Source organism: Eupeodes corollae, chromosome 1 (genome assembly GCF_945859685.1).
Source record: "Eupeodes corollae chromosome 1, idEupCoro1.1, whole genome shotgun sequence".
Classification (NCBI taxonomy): Eukaryota; Metazoa; Arthropoda; class Insecta; order Diptera; family Syrphidae; genus Eupeodes; species Eupeodes corollae.
The window spans coordinates 50,081,142-50,101,418 of NC_079147.1; the positions used below are offsets into that span (position 1 = coordinate 50,081,142).

The 20,277-nt window shown below is 31.2% G+C and overlaps 1 protein-coding gene across 1 annotated transcript in view; it reads right to left on the reverse strand.

The window, feature by feature from the left end:
- The window catches only part of LOC129938486 (uncharacterized), a 267,736-nt gene that overhangs the window by 186,069 nt on the left and 61,390 nt on the right, over positions 1-20,277 (reverse strand). The window lies entirely within an intron of this gene.

Below are 20,277 nucleotides of genomic sequence, written 5' to 3' on the forward strand. Positions count from 1 at the left end.
GAGGCAGAGACAGAGCAAGAAAATTAGGGAATGAACCTTTTTCATGTTTTTGGTATAATTAACGTAACTTTGGGTCTATTCGGAGTTTGTTTTATTCTTTTCTATGTAACTAAATAAAGTGTTGTTTTAAATAAATATGATAAGTAGGAAAATGCACTGATAACTCTTTGAAAAGTGATTCAAAACGTGTATTTTTGTTGAATTAGTAGTAGTAGTTATGTATTCATAGAAGAAACAGTTTTCGAAAGTGAAATCTTTTTGATGATTAAATCCATTAACAGAAAATGCTAATTTCACCAAGTCATTAAATTTGGTTTGGTGATATCTAATTCTTTAAAAAAAATAATAAATATGAGTGTGTCAGTTTTTAGGTTTATAAGTGAAAAATATAATACCTTTTAGGATAATTTTCAAAAAGTAAAACTTCTATTAAAAACCTAAAAAATTGTTTTATATCAACTAATTAAAAGAACTACTTAATTCAAAAATCCAAAGACTTAAATATTCAAAAACAAAGTTAGAAACATACAATTTACAAAAACATAGGTTTAAAAAAACAATTTTTTGTTTTTCCATTTTGATTATGGACTCAAAAGAGCAGGATAATATGTAAATATGTATTAATGTAGGATCTTAAATCTGCAGAGTTTTATATTGAATAAGTAATTAAAAAAACTAATATTCGACTATGAAGTAAGAATATTAATTTCGATGTTTTATTTGTTTCACAACTCTGACTCCCAAGCAGGTATGTAACTGTTCAACAAGGTTTTATTCCTGGTAATCAAATTTCACTTTTCCAATTGGTTTTGTGGGGCTTAATTCAAATCCAATTATAAAATCACTATGTTATCTATCTTATCTACAGTCAATATCTATAATCGATTTCTTCAGTTTTCTGTTAAATATTTAAAGAATTTCACATAATATTCAAAAATCTTCATAAGTTGTTGAGTTCACGTTACTCAAATTATTCTTTAAAGAAACGCTAAATCATTTATGTTAAAACGGTTTTCAACAGAAAAAGGCAAAACAGTTTGATAGTAAGTTTTGCTCTTGTAATGAATCTGTTGTTTAAACAATTCTATTATGTCTTGAGTATATAAAACTTGATCAACTTGGATTAGGAATCAGCACTGAAAATTTAGTCCCAAATATATTTTTTAATACTATGAAAGTGTCACTTGCAAGGTTTTCTCAAAACTTCAAACATATTCAAGTAAAACTTCTTAGTTAATCTGACTTTTCAGAAACTTATTAAGATTTTAAAATAATTTTGATTGTATCTAGAAAAGAAGGATCTGTGATCGGTCCAATCAAGAGGGGGAGAGGTGGTGAAACCCCCTGGTCCTTAAAATTGAAAGCCAGGAATAGAGTTTTTTTGTCAATATACTCTATATTCATCATCAACATACTTATTCCCACTTATTTTATTAAGATTTTTTAAAAATCATTCATGCTTTCGCAATCAGGTCCCTGTTTGCATGTTATCTACCAATATATCAGTCTGATTATTACTGGTGTGCTTTTTTGTTAATATTTAATGAAACTATTGAATTTAGCTTCAATTAAGCGTAAATTTCTAATTTATTAACATACCATAGGAAGTTATTGTAATGTGTCCGATTTGTCAAATTGAAAATTTTGACATTTCTCGACGTTTCAAGGTCCCTAGAGTCGAAATATAAGATTTTTAGAAAGATGTCTGTGCGTGCGTGTGTAAGGACGTTCGTACGTCCGTTCGTTCGCGACGTTTTTTTCGTCGTCCATAGCTCAAGGAACAGAAGAGATGTCGATTTCAAATAAATTTTGTTACCTATACAGATAATAAGGCAGAAAGATGCAGAAAGGGCTCTCAAGAAAATTGCGTGAATGGTTTTTTTACCATAGCAGTTTGAAAAAAGGTAAACATTTTGGTTAACCCTAAATATCTTACGAACCAAAAACGTTAGAGACTTGAATTAAATTTTATATAATAAACTGTAACGTGATATCAAAGAAATATATTTTTTGAAAAAAATTCATTGAACGGTTTTTTTTTATAAATAAAAAAATTGATAAAATCAAAATTTGTCACCTCCAAAATTTTACGACTTATATTATATGATTTCATCTCCAAAACAATTTTGTGCAACGAAGAATAATGTTTTTGACATCTGATAAAATTTTGAGAAAAATCGAAATGACAGTTTTTTTTTATAAAAAATACAAATCTAAGAAAAACATTACTCAAAGTTGGTAAAAATTGAATATCGATTCAAATATCCTTTCAAAAACTTGAAATTTAGGCTTCAAACTTATTTTATCTTAGAAGAAATATTGTTTTCAAAATTCTAAAAAATGTTGAGAAAAATCGAATTGACAGTTTTTTACAAAAAATTAAAAACCGAAAAAAATTAACAAAAGTTGGTAAAAAATGATTTTCGACTCAAATATCTTTAAAAAACTTTGAGATAATAGCTTTTCACTAATTTTTACTTATAAAAAATATTGTTTTCAACATTAGGACAAATTTTGAGAATAATATAATTGACAGTTTTTTTTTACAAAAAATAAAAACGTAAAAAAAATGTATAAAAGTTGGTAAAAAATGATTTTCGACTCAAATATCTTTTCAAAACTTTGAGATATCAAAAAATCTTGTTGTTCATCCATCTGGAAGGATAAAATCAGAATTATTCACAGAATTGTTCAAGCACTCCCTGGAGAAAACAAAGCCAACCGTAGAATCACCCGTGCTTTTAATTCTCGATGGACACTATTATATTTACGGAAAGAAATAAAACACGCTTTATCTTTACTGATTGCACTCTTTATTACGACTGACTTAACACTAAGTCTTAACCTAAATTTTAAGATAAATTCACCACACAGGATATGCGCTAAGTGATTTAACGAAAGATTACAATCAGGGATGTCTATTATTTATGAACACAACATCCTCCTCTGCTTATTTTAAAACCTAAAAGGTTTAAACATTATCTACTATATTCAAAAGTAATTCAAAAATTAAGATTAATTTAGTTTTAACATAGTTACAAAAAATTCAAATAAAATTCATTCTCTTGTATTGAAACTAAATTAAATACATTATTATTTTTTTTTTTTCAGGAAATTCAAAATAAATTAAATGTATTGAATTCATTTGTATTGTTTATACTTATAATAAGTTTTATTTTTTGATTGAAGTCTACCACTTCTTCTTACACCATCTAATATTTCAAATTTGTTTCTTAATTTCTTTTTTCTTTGAATAGTTTCTACTTGTTTATCTTTACAATTTGTGTCTTTTACTTTTATTTTATCTTCAATTGTATTTTTAGGAATTTTAGAATGCATATAATTATAATTAGGTTTTAAATTCAGTTTTCTTAATTGATTGACATGTACAATTTTAGTTTGATTTCCAATTCTTATTATGTATCGAATACAAGTTATTTTCTTAATAATAATACAATTAATCCATTTTTTATAATTTTTAATATGGTTTCTGTACATACAACTCTCCCCCACTTTATATGAAGGTAATTTATAATAGCTTTGATTTTCTATATTTTTTTCTTTTTTATATACAAAATTTGCTTTAGAATTATGTTTTAAATTAAATGAAACCTGTTTTTTATTATTAATTAAATCAAGTAAAACTTTAGGCTTAAATGAAAATAACATTTCTGATGGAGATGCTGTTGTAACAGAGTTCGGAGTGTTTCGGTGATGCATCAAAAATTTGGTAATATGTTCGCGCAAATCTACATTTTGTTTATAACACAACATATGTTTTTTTAAATTATTTTTAACAATCTGGACATGCCTTTCGGCCAAAGCATTTGACTGCGGATGGTATGCAGGACTGTGAAGTAATTCAATTTTGTTTTTGTTACAAAATTGTTTAAATTCCCAAGAAGCAAAGGGCGGACCATTGTCCGTAACTATGGTTGCAGGTAAACCAAACACCGAAAAAATTGAGTTTAATTTTTGTATTAGGCTTTAGCATTCGTTGAACTCATCTGTACAACGTCAAGATACTTGCTGTATGAATCTATTAAAATAAGAAACGTTTTACTTTGAAAGTAAAAGAAATCTAAATGGATTCTTTGAAACGGATACATAGTACTAGGCCATTTTGTTTTAACAATTTCTCTTGGAACGTTTCTAGTAGCTTGACATTCTTCACAAGATTCAATAAAGTCCTTAATTGATATGTCCAACTTTGGCCACCATAAATATGACCTAGCTGCTTTTTTCATTAAAACTATACCATCATGGTTTTCATGCAACAATTCTAAAACATGCATTTGTAAATCATTTGGAATTAATACTCTATCATTATAAAAAATACATCCATTCTCGATGCTAAGGAAATTTCTAAATTTATGATAAAGTTTAAGCTCGTTATCAACTTCTTTTGGCCAACCATTTTTTACAAAATTGAACACTTTACGAAGTATAGGGCTTTTCTTAGTCTGTACTTCAACTTTTTTTAAATCTATAGGCACCTTATTTATACAGTTAATTAAATTTATATTAATTGATTCAATATTTGTAGACTCGCTTACTGGCAACCTTGATAAAGCATCAACATTTGCTAAATATTTTGCAGGGCGATGAACTATTTTATATTGATACATGGACAATGTTACTGCCCATCTTTGTAACCGTGCCGCTGCAACGGCTGTTGTACATTTATTAGGGTTAAAAATCTCCTTTAATGCTTGATTGTCAGTCTGAATCGTAAACTCTTTTCCATAGAGATATTTAAAAAACTTTTTTACAGCAAACATGACCCCCAAGGCTTCGCGGTGAAGTTGCGAATAACCTCTTTCAGCATCTGATAAAGTGCTGCTAGCGAAAAAAACGGGTTTCTGAACACCGTCTATTAAATGCGCAAGTACTGCTCCTACGCCATATGGACTTGCATCTGTAGAAACTATTATTGGTTTAAGGGGATCAAAAAGAGTTAAAACATTATTGTTTATAATTAATTTTTTGGAATTTTCAAATTCCTTATCACAATCTTGAGTCCACTTAAAAGGATTCTTTTTTTGTAGTAACTTATACATCAATTTCAATTCAGTCGATAAATTAGGAATAAACCTCCTATAATAATTAATTAATCCTAAGTACGACTGAAGTTCTTTCAAATTCTTAGGTGCTGGCGCATTTTTTATGGCATCGACTTTTTTCGGATTAGGCTTTACTATATTATGACTTAAAACATGCCCTAAATACTCAACTGAGGTTTGTAGAAATTTACATTTTCGCAGATTAATTTTAACTTTATGTTTGTTCAATCTATCCAAAACTAAATACAGTTTTTGTTGACAATCTTCTAAGGTTTTCCCTCCTATAATTATATCGTCAACGTATGCGAAGACGTTTTCAATACCTAATATAATTTGATCAATGGTTGATTGAAAAATTGCTGGTGCGCAGGCAACACCATAACTTAAACGCATGAATTGAAATAAACCCTTCATTGTGTTTATAGTAAGGAGCTCTCTTGAATCTTCTGTGAGTTCTAACTGCTGGTAAGCACCAGCTAAATCTAAGACACTAAAAAATGCGCAGTTTGAAAGGCTACCAAAAATGTCCTCTATATTTGCAAAAGCACAATGCTGCGTTTTTAAATGCTTATTAATTGTGACCTTGCAATCTATGCAAAGCCCAACGCTACCATCAGGTTTTGGGACGCACACTACTGGGGATGCCCATTTGCTGTGCTTTATTGGTATTAAAACTTTTTCCTGAACCAATCTATCTATTTCTTTGGACACAGCGTCTTTCAAACGAAACGGAACAGTGTACGCTTTGTGGAAGATTGGTTTACATTCATTTAAATGAATCTCTGCCTTATATCCAACAATCATCTGGTTTGGGTCATTAGAAACTACATTTGGATAACACTCTACAATTTTATTACTTACAGTATCATTGTGCGCCATATTAACTACGTTGACAAACCCTTTATCAAGTGCAATTTTGGATTTCCAATCTGGATACAATGACGAAAACCAGGTTCTTCCAAATAATGGCTTAAAATATGCGCCGTCCACCACAATCAACTCCAGCTCTCTTGTTACACCAGCAAACTCCACAGCAACAACAACTTTTCCTAAAACTGACAACTTGTGACCTGAAATAGTACTTAAATCGATATTACAATTTTTTAATTTTAAATGAATAAAGTTAGCTCTATAATCTCTAGAATTTATTAATGAAACACTTGCTCCTGTATCCAGCTCCATTCTCAGCAACACACCTTCCACCTTGACCACCAACTCTGCAGCATCTTCTCCACGGATCGCATGTATACTATGCACTGGCTTAAATTGACGTCGTCGTCTCGATATTTTGTGATCGTTCTTATTAAAAAAACATATATTTGACATGTGGCCTTTTTTGCCACACTTGAAACACGATAAATACTTAACTGGACAGTCTTTATCATGATGAAACTTTCCACAGTGCGTACAATTCCTCGTTATCTGGCTTTTACCAGAATCATTACTTCGGCTGCGAACACGTGCTTCAATATTTTTCGATGATCTGTGCTTAATCGCGTTTACATATTTTTCTGCCGGCTGCATCGATCGCTGTTCTTTCTGTGACATTTCCATCGTCAGAGCTCTCTCACAACTTTTTTCGAATGATGTTGTTTCGTCTGCGAGCAGAACTTGTTGGATTTTCTCATTTCGTAGCCCCACGATGAATTTGTCTGTCAGAGCATCTTCCAAAGCAAGGTTTTTTAATTTTCCTGCATCGACTACTGAATCCATAATAAAATCACCGAACTTACAGGTTTCAGCCAGGTTTCGAAGTTTTATAATAAAATCGCTGACTGATTCTCCTTCTTCCTGCTTAGCCCTTTGAAATTTGAAGCGCTCCGCTTTTTTATTAAACTTTGGAGCGTAGTGTTGCTCCAATAAGCGTATTAAAACATCAAACGATTTTGTGCTCGGTAAGGCAGGTGCAGTCATGGACTTCAAGACTTTGTACACCTCACAGCCCACGAGGGTGATGAACACGGGTGTTTGTCGCTCTGATGCAATTTCATTTGCAATGAAATATTGCTGTACCCGATCTTTATAAGCATCGAAGTCTTCTCCGGGCACGAATTCACTTATACTTCCTACGTAAGACATTATTTTTTCAGGTTTTATATCCTTAACCTTTTTATCTTCTGTCATCTACAGGCTTTTTAAAATCACAATTGACCAATTGCTTGAATAGTAATCGAAATTTATTCGATGAATCGTAATTTATTTTAATTTTAAATGTATGTTGTGCAAGTTGTAAAATTTTAACTTTTTAAGAAATTTATAAATTTTCTTTTATCCTCGTCGCCATTTATTATATTTACGGAAAGAAATAAAACACGCTTTATCTTTACTGATTGCACTCTTTATTACGACTGACTTAACACTAAGTCTTAACCTAAATTTTAAGATAAATTCACCACACAGGATATGCGCTAAGTGATTTAACGAAAGATTACAATCAGGGATGTCTATTATTTATGAACACAACAGACACTATACCCACACGCGGAATTTTTGATGTTTTGGAGCTGGCTCGTGAAAATTATGTCGCCATTATTAGCTTGCCCCCTCACACCACACATAAATTACAACCCTAGGACAAAACATTTATGGGAGCTCTTAAGACTTATTACAGTGAAGAGATCAGACAATTTTTGTTGCATTCGACTGAAACCCTTAAGCCTACAGATATCTCCGAACTTTTTGGGAAGGCATATCTGCGGTGCACAACTGGACAGATAGCCGTTAACGGTTTCAAGGCCACTGGTATCTATCGTTATAACAGAAACATTTTTTCAGACTTGGATTTCGCTGCTGAAGAGCAAGCAGCGATTTTAACAGAGCATCCTTCAGCTGTGCCCCATATCAATGGTGACACGGAATATGAAGTATCGTCCCAAGCACAACCAGGCAAAACAGCAGTCACAATCACACCTGAGGTACGAGGACATATAACTGCTGATACCCACGAGCCTAATACATCAACAGAGCCATCCTCACCAGCTGGCTTACAACTATGTCGATCATTTGACTCATAACCAGGTCCATCAAATGCCATATTACCCCACCACATTTCCCCTATACAAGCACCTAAAACAAAGAGATCGAGGAAGAAAAGCTTCAAAACCAAGTCTTTTAACAGTTTCTCCCCACAAGAACTGTCTTTTGGAGTCGATCCAAAAAATACCAGGACGGGGTCGTGGAAGCCATCGAGTGCAAGAAAGTGGACAGAGTCTTCTCCGTGGACGTGGTATTGGTTTGGGGCGTGGACGTGGTAATGGTGCCGGACGTGGTAATGGTGCCGGACGTAGACGTGGTTTTTCGGCGACACAAATAGATGAGGAAACTGATGAAAGTTGGGTTTCCAATTTAGCCCAAGATTCCGATTCAGATTTCAGTTTTCAAGGCAATGGGGAAGATGCAACTTGCATTTTTTGCGACATTAAGTTTTCTGAAGATCAGAGAGGGGAAACATGGATAATGTGTGAGGTCTGCAGGAAATGGCCACATTACGATTGCGCTGGTGCTGAAGGAGACCAATTCACTTGCGATTTTTGTAGTTGAAGCTATTTGTTTTTAATATGGCCCCCAGGGGACATTTTACCTACAGTTTTGGGAAAACTCTGTTATTTTCCTTTTTAATAAAAAATATTTTTTTTTACCAAAAACATGTTGTTTTTTTTTCTTCCAGTAGGGTAAGGCTGCTGCTGAAAAATGTAAACTTGCAACAAAGGTACGACTTTGTGAATTATTTCAAGAAAACAAAAGGGGGGCCATATTTGCAGCACTTCCTCTACTAAAGCTTGGTAACAATTAACTTTCGACTCAAATTGCTTTTCAAAAATTAAAAATATTGGCTTAAAACTTATTTTATTTCACAGAAAAAATTAGAAAATTAAATTAGAAAAAATTAGGTAAAAGTTGATACGAGTACATATAGACAAACTTTTAAGTCAAATCAACAGACGGGATGGGATGTTATGAGTGTGGGTCACATCCCAGCCTCTTTTGTACAAATAAAACAAGCCTAAACAAATACTACTAAATGCTTCCAAGAACTACTCTCTCCTTAAACTAATTTTATCTTCTCGAAACCATTATTTTGAACATTTTTATTTTTGTAAATTTATAATTAAAAAAAAGTGTCAATTGAATTTTTCTTAATAAATTATATACATATGTATGTTAACATTGATATTTCATATTCTATAAAATATGTTTGAAAGAAAACGTATGTCCCTTTAAGTTCCTACATTAAAAAATGTCAACATTTTTAACTCGACAAATCAAACGGATTTCAATAATTTCCAATGCTAAATAAAAAACCCAATTTTCCCAATTTTGTTCACTCGAAACATATGTATGTATATGTACGAACAGCATGAAATTTAAACCTCAAAATGAATTTCGTCCTTGTAGTAGGATCTCATCGCACATTATGTTAAAATTTACGATACTGCCTATACCAAAACCAAAACATAATCTTTTGCATTAAAAACATGTACTTACAATATCATAAAATCCCTGAGCTACTTGTATACCAAGAAAAAGCTGAAAGTATGGGAGCGCACTACTTTAATTTTTTCTGAAGACTGTAAAAATGTGATGAGTATTTATTTTTATTTATATTTTGTACTCCTTACGATCGTAAAGTTTATGAGCGGCTTTGTCATTATGCATTTGTTATTATAATAACTTGTAGGTATGTTTTATATTTTTAAAGTCTTTAATTTTCCAAGTATCATAGGTACATATTTACTTAATTTGTTTTGTTGATATGACAAAAGGAAACAAGTTTATTATACTTTATAATAAAAGACAGACATAAAGCTGAATTTAGAAGTAATTTACGTCGAATGTATCACCAGTTTGAAATTAAAAGTCAGTAAAAACTAACAAAAAAGATATGTAGTTATAATCATAAATAGAAGGAAAAATGTTTGTCTTTAAAGCTTTAGGGATTTTTGAAAAAAAAGATAAATGTCTGATGTGACGTAATACCAAATAAATATTACTTACTTTACGACTTAAATATGATTTCATCTCCAAAACAATTTTGTGCAACGAAGAATAATGTTTTTGACATCTGATAAAATTTTGAGAAAAATCGAATTGAAAGTTTTTTTATAAAAAATAAGAATCTAAAAAAAAACATTACTCAAAGTTGGTAAAAATTGAATATTGATTCAAATATCTTTTCAAAAACTTGAAATTTAGGCTTCAAACTTATTTATCTGATAAAAATAATTTTTTTAAACATTCTGAAAAATGTTGAGAAAAATCGAATTGATAGTTTTTGTACAAAAAATTAAATACCTAAAAAAAAAATTAACAAAAGTTGGTAAAAATTGATTTTTCGACTCAAATATCTTTTCAAAACTATAAAATATTGGCTTCAAACTAATTTTATCTTATAAGAAATATTGTTTTCAACATTCGATAGAATTTTGAAGAAAATTGAATTGACTGTTTTATTACAAAAAATAAAACTCTAAAAAAAAAAACTAAAACTTGGTAAAAATTTACTTTCGACTCAAACAGCTTTTCAAAAATTAAAAATATTGGCTTCGAACTTATTTTATTTTACAGAAAATATTGTTTTCGATATTCAGTGATTTTTATATACAAATCCAACAGTCCGTTTTTCATAAAAAATAAAATCTATAAAAAATAGTACGCAAATTTGGTAAAATTGATACTAGTACATATAGACAAACCTTTAAGCAAGACAAATCGACAGACGGGATGGGAAGTTATCAGTGTGGGTCGCATCCCAGCCTCTTTTTTCATTTTATAATTTTGTACCTCTAAAAAATACGTTACAAAATATCTTACAAACATTAAAAGCAAACTGCGTACAGCTTTCTTTTACCTACGCTTGTATCAATTTTACAATAAAGTAAATCTTAACAATTTTAAGCTAGCTACTTGAGCAATCATTATTTAGTAATTTTTATCCGCCTTTGAAATAAATTAATACAAAAGTTATTATACCAACTTCATTAATGAGTACCTGGGTAATATCTTCTAATAAGGCTTTAAGTAGTTTTAATTATTTTGTGATAAAATAAACAAAAGTTCAAGAACTTGTAAACGTTCATTGAGTGGAGAGTGATGGTGGATAAATTTTGCTTACTTCATTCTTATGGATTAAGTAAATCATTCTTCTGCCAACCATATTTTTGAATTTGTGATTTGCCTACTCTGCCCCCAAGCCTTGATGCTTCTACCTACCCCCATCAAATTATAAAGGTATATAGGTTAGGTAGGTACTTCCTGTAAGAATCTTACTTTAATGGAAAGTTTCACATTAATAAATAATTAAAATGCTAATTGTTTTGAATGATTTCACAGTTATTATATTAATTGAAAATCACAAACTCTCTTCGACCTCCTTTTTGTTATAATTATTATTATTATTGCAGCAGAGGTAAATGTATTAACATTTTCTTGGAATCATTTATTTGCAAGAGGGAATTTTCAAAACGACTACTCGCCCATCTTTTGTTGGAAAATATTTTTAAGAATTCAATTTTTCCTTAATTAAATATGCAAACAACAAATTAAATCCAATTAAATTTATGTAAAATATTGAGTAAAATGAAGAAGTTAAGGTAACCAAAGTAACGTATCTAAGAAATATTTTGGATTAACTCTTGATGAAAATATATTATCTCTTATTTTTAACTAAAAATATTTGTTTTTTATTAATTGTTGATCTTTCAAGTTCTATTTTTTTTCTAATTAAGAAAAAAAGAAAACATATACTAACTACAGTGGATGGCCAGTATTTGTGACCCTATTAAAGTGTTTGGTGTTTGACTCTTTAATTGTGTCCCGATTGTCCTTACTGTTGACTTAAAAAAAAAACATAACTCCGGGCAGCCAGTTGACACTAATTATGAATTTAGTGCAAAAAAGCTCGATGGTTATACATATTGGGTGAATTTCAGTAAAGAAATATTCCATGGACTCAACGAAGCTTCCAGTCCTATATTTGTAGAAAGATAGTTAAGTTATGCCATCACACCACATTGTATCACTCTTTGATGCTTTCGACAGTAACTTGAAGGTTTTTCGAACCAAAAAATATTTAACTTTTGTTCTTTAATGTCGCTTAGTTCAAAATGCAATAATTCAGAAAAAAGAAAACACTATATATGGTGCACTCTTTATTTTTCTAAGGCCCACATTTTGAAGTCCCTCAAATTCGCCTTAAAGTATATTTTTACGTTGGCCATATCTCAAGAACAAGATGAAAGAACTCTAAAAAATTGAGTGCTAAGTTCTTTAGTAAAATTGTTGAAAACTTTAAAATAGGTTTTCAATTAAAATATTTCGGGTACGAAATCGAAACTTTAACTCAAACTTTTTTTTCCAGATGCAAAATATTATTGTCATAAATTATTACATTTTTCAGTAAAATCCAATTGGAAACTTTTTGCATATAGAAACTAGCTGACCCGGTAAACATCAAATCAGCTTATTATTATTATTACAACCTTTGTTTCGCGATGACTGCCTGAATGTTTGAATTAGAAAGTTAGTTTTTTAACACTTCAAATGTAACTAAATTGTGATTACAAATTCAAAAAACAGAGCCGTGTAAATCTTTAGAAAACCTAAATCCATTTAAAAAATATTTCTATTGACAGGAAAAAATCATATAAAGCCTGTTGGTAAACTTTATTTCAGGTTTTGTTCTTTGAAGCATAAATAAATGCAGATGATGGTTTTTTACACTCGAACATGCTACATAGAGCTTATTATGGAAAAACACTTTAAATTAAGTTTGTAAACTTTAAATGGCTATTGTATGGTCATAACGAAGGCCAAGCCCACCGGGAACTGTAGTAACTTCAGATGAAATGGCAAGTCCGTCGGAATCATAGGGATACGTGGAATTACAAAATTGTCTGCTCTGCTTCAGGAAAAACAATCTTAATATCTAAGCTCACTCTTCGATTCCGTAAGCTGACTAAAATCGTTAGGGAATGTTATAACTCCAGTTAAGAAGGTAGCGGTAGCTTTCCTATTCAATTAACAATATATAACAACTTTTTAAAAAATAGCACCATTCTGATCTTCTTGTAAAAGTCCATCACACACAAATTAGCTGATTTCAAGAGTCTGGTGAAAATCATGGACAACATAATCAACGCTTTTCCCAAACTTTCAGCAATGGAAGATAATAACATTTGTAGGGGTTAACAAACTGTATGGGTTATAATACTGTATTTAAAATAATGTATCTCAAATTACTACATTTAAAAATATTGTAACTCAAAATTCTGTTCTCAAAATCATTTATTTCAAATTTCTGCAAATAGGCTTGAAAAATAAAAATCCCTTTTATTTCATCAAAATAATTTTAATGTTTAAGCATATTTACAGCATTTTGAAATAGAGAATTTTGAAAACAGAATACTTTCTCAAACAACACATCATACAAATTTTTCATTGGAACAAAGTACTTATATGCTTAGAACAATAACAAAAGCACTTATGATAATTCATAATTCTTTAAATAAATAGAAACAAAGTATATTAAATGAATTGCACCGCATTAATTGACCTGTCAAAATTTTTTAGATGAAGAATTTTGAGATACAGAATAATGAGATACAGTATTTTGACAGAAGGACCAGAGCTGTTTGTGAGCTCTACGAGCAGAAGAGTAGAGAGAAAGACCGGCTTCTTAGATGGGAAAAAATAGAGCATGAGAAGCGCATGATCGAGGAAAAAGAGGAATGTCACAACAGGAATAAGTTTTGTAAATTTTACCTAAAAGGTAAAAAAACCTCAAAAGGATACCAGCCACGAACCGAAGCCTGTAAGGACGATAAGGGGAACATCGTAGTAAAACCGCAACCTATGTTGAGAATATGGAAAGACCACTTCTCCAAATTATATAACGGCGATGGCGAAAGAAATTCCGCTGTAAGGGAGATAGAACCACTCAACCTAGGCTACCCAGGTCAACAATTCTGCCTAACCGACCCCGGAAAAGTGAAAAGTGCCCAATAAATAAGAAAGTAGACCCTTTTAATTGCGGCAACTACAGGGATATCAGTCCACTTAACATCTCACAGGAACTTCAAATCAGTCACCATGTACAGCTATAACTTCGAGGTAGTTGAGGACTTTGTCTACCTGCCACCACTATTAACTCAGAAAACAACACCAGTGCTGAAATCAAACAAAGAACAACTTTTGCAAATCGCTGCTTTATTGAACTTAGAAGGCAATTGAGTAGTAAAGCCCTCTCTCGAGCTTCTTAAATCACCATCTATAAGACACTCATCATCCCGGTTCTCATTTATGGCGCTGAGGCCAAAACCCTGTCAAAGAAAGATGAGAGCGCCAGTTCGCTTAGATGGAGAATGGAGGAGAAGATATAACGCCGAACTGTACGGGCTGTACAGCGACACTGACCTAGTTAATAGAATTAAAGTCTTACGACTTAAGTACCTAGGTCATTTGGATCGAATGGACATCAATGCTCCAGACTGGAAGACTGCGAATTAGGTGGCCCACGCAGGTGATAAAAAACCTCCATCAAGTGTGAAACTGCGTGTGAAACTGGAGACAGCTAGATTGGGACCGAGCTGTTTATACTTTTTCAATTCTTTTATTTAATATTTTTGTATACACCATTCTTCAACTATAAACGAGATAATGTAGATATTGATAGAATATTTTACAAAATCTCATTCTTAGTTGTATTTTGTCCAAGCAAACATCCTTTAGTTGTTTCAAGTCCATCAAATTTGTCTAACTTCTTTTGGCTTAAAACAAATTAGCTTTCTTTTCAGTCTAGTCAATATTATGGAACTGATTCCACATCCAATATTTTTGCGACAAACACCGACTACTGCACCCCAGCTTTGAACCTTAGTAAGGAAGTAAGGATTTGTAACGCATCTTTCCTAATGAAAAGGATTTTTAGTATTGAATAGTTACGAAAAATTTCGATACTAACTTCTTCTGTCAGGCCAAAGTGTGTAGTGTGGAGTTAGGTTAGGTATTTTCTACGAGCCCTTTCATTTCTCTTAGTCTTTTCGGCTACCTGATTTTGTCAGTGGATTTCAAGCTGAGCTGCTAGTTATCGAGGAAGTATATTTAATCAAACTTAAACTAAAATAGAAACATGGCTGTCTGAATTGACAGCTAAGTGGTTATTATTTCTATCAATGTGGCCAAAACATGTCAAAAATTGTCAATATATAGCCTCAACATCAACCTCCGTGTTACTCTTATTTGGGTTTCAGGTCATAATGGGCAATGGCATTGATGGAAATAAACAGGCTAATGAGTTGTCCCGCAAGGATCGGCCCTTCATAGCTCACTTCCGGAAAGGATACATTTTCTTCTAACAAAATCCAACCACAGTTTTAACAGGCCTACCTATGACAAAAACCGTTCTATGGAACTTTTATCGGACACTGGCCGATAGGAGTGCATGCAGCGAAACTGGACATCCCGCAATATACACATTGTCGTAGTTGTGAAAACCAACGTGAAAGGGAAACTGTGATAAAGGTTCTGCATAAATGTTCTGCTCTGGCCAGTTCCAGAATGTCAATTTTAGAACGTCACGAAATGGTCTTTTTAAATCCGTTATAAAATATTCTTTTTAAACGCTTCCAGCGCTAGTTGAGTCGTTCAGCAAAGGATACTTGTGGCTCTTCAGTCAAAATAGGCGTTTTTAATTACTCGCATATTGACGAAAATTTGTATAGATAGATTTAGGACAAGTGAGAAAAAGCTTCTAAGAATCCCTTAAGAATCATTACGTATATCCTCAATTAATATTTTGAATAAATGAAGAAACCAAACTTCCATTGAAGGATCTGCTAATGTTGATAATGGTCACTTCATATAAAGAAAATAGGGAATAGGGTATACTTGGGCGTATACTAACTTTCTTTTATTTTAGCTAAATTTAATATTAAAATTTTATACTTAAAATTAATTTTAATAAAAATTAATAAATTTCAGAAGTTTAAACTTTGTTTTGTAATTTTTTTTTAAATATTAAAAAAAATTATCACTTATTTTAAACTTCCCACAGGAAGCTATTGTAATTGGTCCGATTTGTCAAATTGAAAATGTTGACATTTCTCGACAGTTCAAGGTAGAACCAGTATAGAAACCGACTTTATTAAAACTTAATAAATTGAGTATATGCATCATTGTCCACGGACATTTTTTTCAAAACAAAAAAAAACTCTGTATGATTTTTATGCTCACTTGAGATTTGTTTGGACTTTTAGACACTTGTTAACAAATTTGTCCTTAGTGTCTGAACCAATTTTCATCGGTATGCTAATTATCCCTAGGTATAATAGATCTTATGGCAAATGTGATGTACACCCCTAACGTAAACCATTTTTTCATATATGTATCACTCTATATATTACAAGAAGAGTACCTACCTATACATCCAAACAAAATAAACTTCCCACATCTGACATTTACACGATGTGGTGCAGTTGAGTAGCTTTTTTCTTTATGTTGCGCCTCAAAAAAGTAACAAAACAAAGAAAAGAAAAACTTGCCTTCAAAGTAAAAGCAAAATCCTGACGCAGTTTAAAATTGAATGATGACCTTTTTTATGTGAAACATCAATCACTTTAAATGCACAGAGGAGCGCTATTTACAAAGTTCATAATTTATTTTTTCCTAACACTCGTTGTCGTAGGTACGTATACCTATTTTATAAGGATGTCTCTCTTTACATTTTCTTCTTGATTTTCCAATTATTAAAAGATACCGCTTTACTGATGTGGGGGCGTAAGGAGAAGTGAAGTTTAGCAAGAGGTAAAGGCATTTTCCATTAGACCAACAACAAAAAATAAAGAAGACGCTTTTTAGCTGAATAAAAATCTAAAATAAAAAAGTACAGCACAAACTTTCTGCAAGTGTTGCCAGGACAATCAATCAAATTCAATCGATAAAAGCACTTTCAGCAAACAATAAGGTTGTATTAGAGAGATATGCTTCTTTTTTATCCAATTTTTCTTTTTTTCGTCCTTAGTCCTTCGTCCTTTCTGTTCATGTTATAGGCTATAAGATACTTTTTTATGCTACTTTGTGAGTTTTTCTCTTTCATTCCTTTGCACGCAGGAAGATGTGGAGCTTTGGTTTTTTGTTTATATACGCGGTACGCGCGGTTTTATTCTATCATCGTAATTGTATCTTTATGTTTGACTTCTGATGAATATTTTATTATGCACCGTTTGTGGATTTAGATTTTAATCTTGTTTGCCTCATGTCAGTGTAGAGTTGTGAACACTGTCAAGTTTCTGTTGTTGTTGGTAAGGATAATGTTGGGTCCTTGATTTATTGAATTTTTTTCAAAAGCAATATATTTCTTTTTCTTCTTCGTCTTCTTCTGGCCACCGCTGCCGCCCGTATCGCCCGTCACTGCTTCCACCGCAAAGACATATACTCGTAAGTTGATGTTTACGCTACTAACTCTTATAGCGAGTTGTTCCTTCAATGATTTCGTCAAACACAACACATCATTCATTGAGCTACGTGCAAGGATTAAGCTTTTCACTCAGGGTACGTGACAGAGAGAGAGAGGTACCGCACCAGAAAAACCAAAGAGCAATATAAAAAAAAAAGAAAAACACATGAAAAATGGTATTGGCACGTGAAAAATACATTTATTTATTTAAGAGGCGCGGCAGCTTCTCCAGGACGAACGAAACCAACGAAGTCCTCTAAAGTCTGAACTGAACAATCATAGCTCAAAGATTTGAAGTGTCTTAGGGTTTTGTAAACAACCAATATTGAGAGAAAAAATTAATAACGAAAAAAAGAAGCAAAATAAATAAAATAAAATGCTTGACTTGGTTGTTCGCGTTCGAAGCGTAGTTTATATATTTTTATTATTATTATGGTTCAAGGATATAAATCTATAAGGCATTAAGGATACAAGTTAATGTACCATTGGTACATTAATATAATATTGGCTGTGTAGGAATATACAATGGAAAATATAAGAAGTACTTTTAGTAAGAAAATTTATAATTTTATTTCCAAGGAATATGGTGGAGCATTTTCATTTATTCCTTATATTTTTGTTTAATTCCGGAATCATAATATTATAAGGGCATGATTATTGAAAGAAGCTTTTTTATAGTTATGTATTATGCTCAATGTCTTTCGAGAAAAAATCTTCTTGTACTTCCTTTGAAAAAAAAAAAACAATTAAATATTTCAATTAACTCTCGATATTCTTTGAAATGTTATTGCAACAAGCTGAAAATTTGATTGTTCCAAGGCCGCCAATTCCTTGGTCTCCAATAAATTAAAGCTCAATATTTATACTACGCATTCATTCTCTTTTAAGAAATAAACCATAAAAGATACTTATTCAAATCCATCAGATTTCTGCCACTTTACAATGTGAACTCTTGAAACTTGCTGCAGTGTTCTTTGAAGAACTTTTTGTATATTTCCATTTAAAAGTGTATTGCATTTCGAAAAATTACCGCATACGACCGAATAACGTGGAAACGATTTGACAGAGCATTTTGAACATAAAACTAAATGTTTTTATCGTTTTTGAGGATTTCTTAATTTTCTAACAGGAAATAAAAAGAGGCTGGAATTTGACTCACACTGATAACTTCAAATTTGTGTGTGTGCATCAATAGTATACTTATAACAAAATGTTCTCAACACCGTTTTCATCAGTTTAATGTTGTCGTTTCGTTTTTTTCATATGTTTTCTGTTAACTTTAAGTTAAAAACAGTATTTTGCAAATTTCCTGATATATTTGCTTAACGAAAGTGAAATATCTTCCATTTTTTGCAGTTAGTCGTTCAGTTTTTTGATTTATAAAAAAACGTAAATGGTATTTTTTCCAAAAATATACTAGTTTAGTTTTACGTCATAATATAAAATATAAAATTTAATTCAAATCTCGAGCGTTATTGGTTTCTGAGATATTTAGGGTTAACCAAAATTTGCATCTTTTTTTAAACTGCTATGGTAAAAAAACATACACAATTTTTTTTAGAGTCCTTTCGGCATCTTTCTGCATCTTAAGTTTTGTACTTTCTGAACGTACGAACGTATGTACACACGCACGCATAGAAAACTTTCTAGAAATCTTTTGTTTCGACTCTAAAGACCTCGAAGCGTCGAGAAATGTCAACATTTTTAATTCGGACCGATTCCTATAGGAAGCTAAAAATCCAATTAACCTTTATTTTATAAATCAAAAATATATTAGTCGCCCTGAAAATTTTACGATTTTATTTTAAAAAGAACTGAATGCAACGAAAATTAAGGTTTTTGACATTTATTCACATTTTGAGAAAAAATGAATTGAGATTAAGAAAAACATTACTAAAAGTTGGTAAACATTGATTTTAGACTGAAATATCTTTTCAAAAATTTGATATTATGGCATTAAACGTATTTTATCTTATAAGAAATATTGTTTTCAACATTTGAGAAAATGGAATTCACAGTTTCTTTACAAAAAATAAAAACCTTAAAAAACAATACTAAAACTTTGTACAAATTTACTTTCTTTTAAAAAATTAAAAATATTGTCTTCAAACTCATTTTATCTCACAGAAAATATTGTTTTCGACATTCAGTAATTTTTTTTTTATAAAAATCCAACAGTAATTTTTTTTCATAAAACAAATAAAATATCCAAAAAAACAGTACGAAAAATTATTAAAAATTGTTGTTCGGTTGTCGATATCTCGTGAACAATAAAAGATATGGACTTAAAATTAGTTTTTTTTTTCAAATAATTTGCATTTTTGTATATAAGAAATAAAAGTTCTTAGAAGAAATTTTTCAATTTTTTAGAATAATTCAACTTTTTTAACAAAACACGAAAACCTGCAAACTTTTAAGCAAAACAAATCAACAGACGAGATGGGAAGTTATCAGTGAGGTGAGATCCCAGTCTCGCTTTTTTAAATGTTCTTAGCTGGCTTAGAGCATATAGATATTCGAATGACTTCAAAAATCAAAATTTGTTCGTTAATAGATCATTCAAGGCAATATGTAAGCTAAAGAAGGCATCATTCTTTGAAGCTGAATCGAAGAGATTAGCGTCTTGTAAAAGCGGAAAGGAGTTTTGGAACCTGGCAAAACAGCTTAGCGGAAAAAAATGTTTAATCCATTTTAGTATAGGTTCTGATCAGCTGGCAAATCACTTTTAGAGATTGTTGATTCCAACAGAAGGGAAACTTTTTA